This window comes from Rhagoletis zephyria, unplaced genomic scaffold, assembly GCF_001687245.7.
Source record: "Rhagoletis zephyria isolate East Lansing unplaced genomic scaffold, Rhagoletis_zephyria_1.1 Rzeph_scaffold_00114, whole genome shotgun sequence".
Classification (NCBI taxonomy): domain Eukaryota; kingdom Metazoa; phylum Arthropoda; class Insecta; order Diptera; family Tephritidae; genus Rhagoletis; species Rhagoletis zephyria.
In genome coordinates, this window is record NW_016157198.1 from 45462 (window position 1) to 52687 (window position 7226).

Below are 7226 nucleotides of genomic sequence, written 5' to 3' on the forward strand. Positions count from 1 at the left end.
CTAATTTACCCAAAATCTGTACACCCCGGCTTACCATCTGGCGGTAGCTTTCGGAAAGGTGAAAAAACATATATTTAATACTTGCGCCGGGTATTTAATGTTCGGCTCTGCCCGAACTTAGACTTTCTTAATTGTTTCATATTGTATTCACAAACAACAATCCCGACAACATTAATACGCGCAACAATAAAATGTTTCTTTTAAATATTGAGTGTCAAACGTCAGTGTTGCCATATTTGTTTTTGTAATTAACGACAATCGTCTTAAACTTCTTTATCGATATGTCTAACGAATTCTGTCGCTAAGTGTGTTTTTGAGAACAGCCTATTCGCTACCGCAAGCTGCAAACATCATTTATTATCCATAACGAATATCGGTCGTTAGGAAAAATGGGAATCGCTCTACTGAGCTTCACCGCAAGTGAAAACAAAAGGTGCACTTGCTGTCGGCAGTTTGTGCAGCCTTCTGGTCACTCGACGCTTGGCTTTGTCCACCGTAGGATTCACTATAAATTGCCGGCTAAAATAACTATCACATCGCTCCAGGTCCGACAAAGCACGGTTGCCGAAAGATAATTGTACTCTGTTGTCGTGATCATCGACCAGAACAGCCGCTTCAGCAGGACAGTTTTGGGTCCGTTATGCAACCTGCCAGATGCAGCAGCAGTGATAAACCTGCGGAACTTACATTCACCTAGGTGAACGTCTCCTGGTGCGGGGAGGGCAGCGAAGTTGCTTTGAGTAAATTCCGCGAAGCCTTTCCAATCAGCTTTAGTAAAGTTGATATATGTCCTGTGTTCCGAGGAAGCAAAGTCGGCAGGTTATGCTGTTTATCAGACCAGCGCTGACTATTGTTATGTCTGGCCAGCTGCAGCACCTACCCATAATCCTGGTGGGTGCGTCGTCGTTCATTATGTAGAATGTCGAATCGTTTATCTGCTCAGCCAAGTGTGTTCCCCTACGATCATTTGATAGGCTTGAATGCCAAAGATCGTGGTGCGCGATACAGTCGCCAACTACCATATGGTTTTCACCTGTAAGGAGCGCACCTATTTCAGGGTGATATCCTGCCGGGCAGTTGGTGACAGGGGGTATGTAAACGTTAAATATTTCGAGCTCGACACCACCTGACCGTATAGCAATGCCCTGACATTCTAGGATGGTATCCCTGTGGTCGATGTCTGCTTCGATAAGACGATACTGCACGGTGTGTTGCGTGATGAGCGCTAAGCCACCACCATTATATCTCGCTCGCGATCTCGACTGCACATTGTATCCGGCGCAATTCAACAATGTTGAACAATGCCTTCTCATTAAGACGGTTATCTCCTCGATCTTGCACTGAAGGCAGTTGCAGTTAAATTGAAGGAGCTTCGGGAGATGTGTTGTCACGCGGGGGTGAGGGATGTGTGTTGCCTAACCGCCATAGTCTGTGTGCGCTGCTGTGGGAGTTGCCGCCCTGTGGTGGTAGTGGGTGGCGTCGCAGTGGGAGCTTGCGACAGTGCAGCGCAATCTCGCGTTGTGTGCAGGCCTGAACATGCCCTGAAGTGGTACCAGCCAAGGCAGGTGTTGCACTTGACTGATATCACGTTACGGAATATCGTGGTCTGATACACCGTGCAGATTGTTGGATGAACCAGGAGTTGTTTGCGGTGGCGTGTGGGTAGTGGTGCGGTTGTATCTATTGTGTGGTTTGCCGTAGTTTCCCTGCCAGCAATTGGAAGGGAATTTTGACGCCTATAGCCCGTATATCGCTTCTTCGTCACTATTGAAAGTTATCAAAGTGATAGTAACTCATTTCACAAAAACAAAAAAAAAACATTTCTGTCGCTTTTCTATCTTCTTAAGAAGTGCTCGGGCGTTTTTTACTCCTTGAAGTTTTAAAAACTTGTTTAACATTTTTTTAGTTAACGTGCAAGCAATCATATTCGAATAACAAGTAATAAAAATACGTTTAGGTTTTAAACATTCGATTATTATGCTAATGTCTTTTTTATCATACATTTTTGGAACTGCTTTTTAAAATGTTTAGTTGGAATTTCATAAAATGTAAGTGCGTTCGAGCTAGCGAAAGCAGGATGAAAATGGCGTAGGTAACTGCGGTTGTGGTTGCAAGCTCAGAAGTACTCCAAATTTTCTATTAAATTTTATTAAAAATTCAACCAGAGTCTTCTTCCTAGAGTCTTCTTTCCCAGATTTTCACAGAAATGTCGTGTCGAACTAGTAACTTCCGCAATAGAAAATGCTGGCAGGGTTTGTTATATTGTGTTGTGTTGTGGTGCTGCGGTGTTGTTGAGCTGCTCAGGCGGACTGGGGTTTGCCATGGAAGCAACTCTGTTTGAGCAGCAGGGGGCCAAAAATGAAGTGGTCCACTGTCGATGTGTCCGTAAGCCTGAGCAGACTCTAAGGTAACTCCACCCGTTGCAAGCATTGCACTTGACGGAGGTGTAGTTGTGGTGTAGCCGTCTCTGGCATACACAGCAGGTGTAAGTTTCTGGCCCAGGGTTTGACTTGACTTGACTTGCACTACCCACACCAACCGACGTTCACGTAGGTGAGCGTAAATTACGCAGGGTTCTCACTGCTGCTACAGCCCGCTTCGTTCCAGCAGGATGCATTTCAGACCCCCGTCCGGATTTCGCTGCTGAAGCGGCTGTTCTAGCCGATAAGCATGGCAACCTTCGTCAGGCCGATCCCGGAAACGCCCGTATCAGGGATCTTAACTCGGAGATTCGACAACTTGTTAAGGTACATAAGCGGAAGAAGTGGGAAGAGCATCTGAAGACCTGCAACTTCAGCTCTGGTGTGAGTAAGCTTTGGTCAACCGTGAGGTCACTGTCCAATCCTCTTGTTTTCACCAGCGGTGAGGTAAGGCTAGCCATAGGGAAGGCGAACTGCGGGAGTGGACTATCTAACCAAGGTCCTCAATCTGTCAATGGCCCCTCTCACCATTCCAGACATCTGGAAAATGGGGAGAGTGGTCCTATTACCTAAACCGGGGAAACGATCCAACAAAGGAGAGTCCTATCGCCTGATAACTCTCCTTTCCCCGGTAGCGAATACACTTGAGGCTCTTCTACTCCCGCACTATACAAACCACCTGACACCAGTGAGGCATCAGCATGGCTTCCGTAAAGTGCGAAGCACAACAGCAGGACTTAACGCCATAAACACCCAGATAACCCGTGCCATTAAACGAAACCGCTCCCGTGAGAGAACCATTCTAGTAGCGGTGGACCTGTCTAAGGCGTTCGACACTGTCACCAGTCAACGCTACTAGAAGACAGAGAGGCCTCCTCTCTCCCACAGTGACTCAAACGGTGGTCGGCGCATTATCCGAGTGGTCGGCACTCTTCAGTAACCTTTAGAGACAAATCGAGCAAACCTAGGAAAATAAAACAGAGAGTTCCACAGGGTGGTGTCCTTTCCCCACTACTGTTTAACTTTTACATTTCAAAGCTTCCTCAACCACCAGAGGGAGTCTCGATTGCCTCTTATGCTGACGATTGCTCGATCATGGCGTCTGAGAATGGAATTGATGACTTGTGCTCGAAAGTAAACGGTTATCTCGCCGAGCTTACTCGCTTCTTCACTGCACGTAGCCTAACCCTTTCCCCTACAAAGTCCTTAGCAGCACTTTACTCCCTGGACCAAGGAGGTCAGACTACAACTGGGAATTCACGTCGATGACGAACCAATTCTGACGGTGGACAACCCGAAGATCCTCGGAGTAACCTTCGATAGTCTGCCCTCCTTCTCGGCGTATACAAGCGCAATTGTCAACAAAGTACAAAGCCACAACAAGGTCCTCAAATCGCTAGTCGGCAGCACCTGTGGAAGAGACAAATAAATGTTGCTGGCAACGTACGGGGTAATTGCCCGGCTGGTTCTGAACTATACAGCGCCTGTGTGGTCGCCGGGGGCTAGTAGGACGCAGTGGATGAAGCTGCAGAACTGCCAAAACACGGCATCCAACACAGCGACAGGATGCCTTCTGATGTCGCCGCAACATCACCTGCGCGACGAGGCCCACATGCTCCCCGTTAGGGAGCATAACGTAATGCTCTGCAAGCAGATGTCTATTTGGGTGACCTCGCCCAGGCACGTCAGGAGGCGTCTCTACGAACTGATGGACGAAGTCCATAGGTCCATCAAACAACCTTTGGACCCGACAGCTTATCGACAGGCCTTCAACGACATTCAGAGAGAGGCAGTCTCGAGTTATGTAGACTCTCGACCTGTGAATGCCGTTCTGGGCATACAACCACCAGACGTGGACGAGAAAGAGCTTCGTCTGCATCGGGAGACAATAGCCCAACTGCGCTCTGGTTACTGCAGCAGGTTGAACTCATACCTGTGCAGATTAAATGAAAATGTGCTAAACGAATGTCCGGCATTCGGTGAGACGCCCGATGACTCACAGAATCTCTTCGCTTGCTCACTGAACCCGACCCTACTGACGCCCCTGTCGTTGTGGACAGACCCCATCGAGGCTGCACGCTTCCTGGGGCTAGCGCTAGTAGAGCGGACTAGAACGATTGAGGGGCTAATCGATCTGGGCGGGGTTTTTGTAGCTACAACAACAACAGAAGAATACGCAGCAGATGTAGCCCTATGGACGAACGTCTGGGATATTTCACCGACCTAAACGGGTTTAGATCACCGAAACAACAGCGCTTGGTCGCGTAAAACCCGAGTCATTCCGGTACTACGACCACGGTTGCCACACGAAAAAAATTTTTTTCTGACCAGAACTTACAAAAAAAGTTACCTAGAAGTTACCAAGTCAAAAACAACGTTTTATTATACAATAAACTGTAAAAAAACCCGTTTATTTGCCATAGATAAGACATGGGTACAATAAATACTTTTAACAAAAGAATCGTTCATTGACTGTCAACCTGTGCGGACGTGTTTTTTAATCGCTCCGCGGAGAAATTAATAATAATTCACGTAAAGCAAAAAAAAAAAAAAACAGAACCAACGCGAAAAGACAATACTAGGCATAAATAAGCTTTCTGCTTATTTGCCTATAATTATAAATTACTTTTTCTGAATTTTCGCAATGCCGCGAGAAATTCAAATAAATGTGCCAACATACAATAAAATAAAAGCAGCTCCGGCCCCACCGCGCTTACCGAATAGTGAAACAAGCACCAAGTGCAGTGAAATAAACCTTGCCGTAACAGAAGCTGACCAAAAGCATTCAGCTGATCGACGAAATGCTTATTTTTCGTTCGTTTCCCCCACAAACAATGCTGATCGCGTTAAATCGTTCTCTGCCTCCCCCCCCAAACCTTGTGCATTACATCTTCGCATGCTCAGTCGCCAATGTCTCTGGTAGACCAAGTTGTTCTAACGCAACAACAAAGCACTAGCTTAGCAACAAGCACAGTAACAACGGTGAGCGCAGCTCTCACAACAACGACTACAACCACGACTTCAGCAATGACAGCGGTTTCACAACGCAGTTCACCCACACCTGCACAAACGGCAATTTCGGCACCAGCCCAAGCCAAGCAACTCAGCTCAGCGCAAGTTGACCTACATTGACTAAAACGGGTATTGATAGGTAAATACAAGTCAAACGAAAATCAAGCCCACAGCAGCAAAAAATTGCAAATCCATCAAAAATTACAAAAACGAAAACCATTGACATTAACCATCTACTGGGAAATAAGTTTGCGATTCTGGACAATGAATGTGACAAAGAGCCGAATGAAGTTTCTAAAGCCAAACCCATACCGCCCCAATTTATTTACGAGAGCAAAACTGCACTGAGCCCGTGAATAAATTAACTCAGCTTATTGGAGACAATACGTTCCACGTAACGTCAGTTACCAAGGGCAACATTAAAGAGACCAAACTTCAGATTCTAACTGAAGAAAATTACCGGTTGGTAACCAAACATCTTAATGACGATAAGAAAAACTTCTATACGTACCAGCTCAAAAGCAGCAAGGGACTGCAAGTAGTAATACAAGATATAATACAAGATTAAAAATGTTGTCAATATTATCAACAGAGCAAAAATCGCTCAACCTATGTTTAAGATAGAACTTAAGCCAGAAACAAAGCCAATGAATAAAAACGCAGTGCACCCAATCTAAAACCTACGATACCTTCTACACTGAAGAATAACAGTGGAGGAGCCGCACAAGCGAAACGGTCCCGTATAGTGCACAAATAGTCAAGAATTTGGGCATACGAGAACATACTGTACCTTGCGTCCAGTGTGTGTTGCCTTTGGCGACCATCACGCTTCCGCTTCTTGCAAGGCTATCAAAGCTGATGCGGCTGTAAAGAAATGCAGTAATTGCGGAGGTAACCACACCGCCAATTATAGAGGGTGCCCTGTATACAAAGACTTAAAGTCTCGCATGAATCAGCGCAACACAGCCGTACGCTCTTCCACCACTCCAACTAGCTCTTATACATACCAACACCTCACGCCATCAACCACTACACCAGGAGCCTTTTTTTGCCAATGCGCAGCGAGTTCCCAACGTTTCTTTTGCCGACGCATTAAAACTAGAAACGCAGCCAAGCACGGCGAAATCAAACTCCAATCAAGAAACATTTGCAAATATTAATAATACTGAGCAAATGCAGCCGAACCCCCCTACTTGTGGCATAGAAGGAATGATATCGAATCTTACCCATTGTATGACTCAATTCATGTCTACTGATGATGATGATTTTATAACTCCGAAAATGCTAATAGAGCTACCGAATGTTGCACTAGCAATTCTTTCTGACCTTTTCAACGCTATCCTCAAATTCGGTTACTTTCCGAAATCATGGAAAAGGTCGAAGATAATCATGATAGTCAAACATGGAAAAGACGCAACACAGCCGTCCTCATACAGACCAATAAGCTTACTGTCATGTCTTTCCAAAGTATTCGAAAACGTACTCCTATAAAAGATATCTCCCTTTCTCCATGAACGCAATTTAATACCAGCACACCAATTTGGCTTCCGAGAAAAACATGGTACAATTGAGCAAGTTAATCGAATTACAAATGAAATCAGAAGAGCACTTGAGCTCAGAGAGTCCTGCCCTACAATTTTTCTCGATGTGGCACAAGCATTCGACAAAGTGTGGCACAATAATCTTATATATAAAAATAAAAAATGGTTACCGCCGAAATTCCACAAAATATTTCAATCATACATATCTAACAGAAAATTTGCTGTAAAAGTTTCTAATTTCACTTCAGAAGAC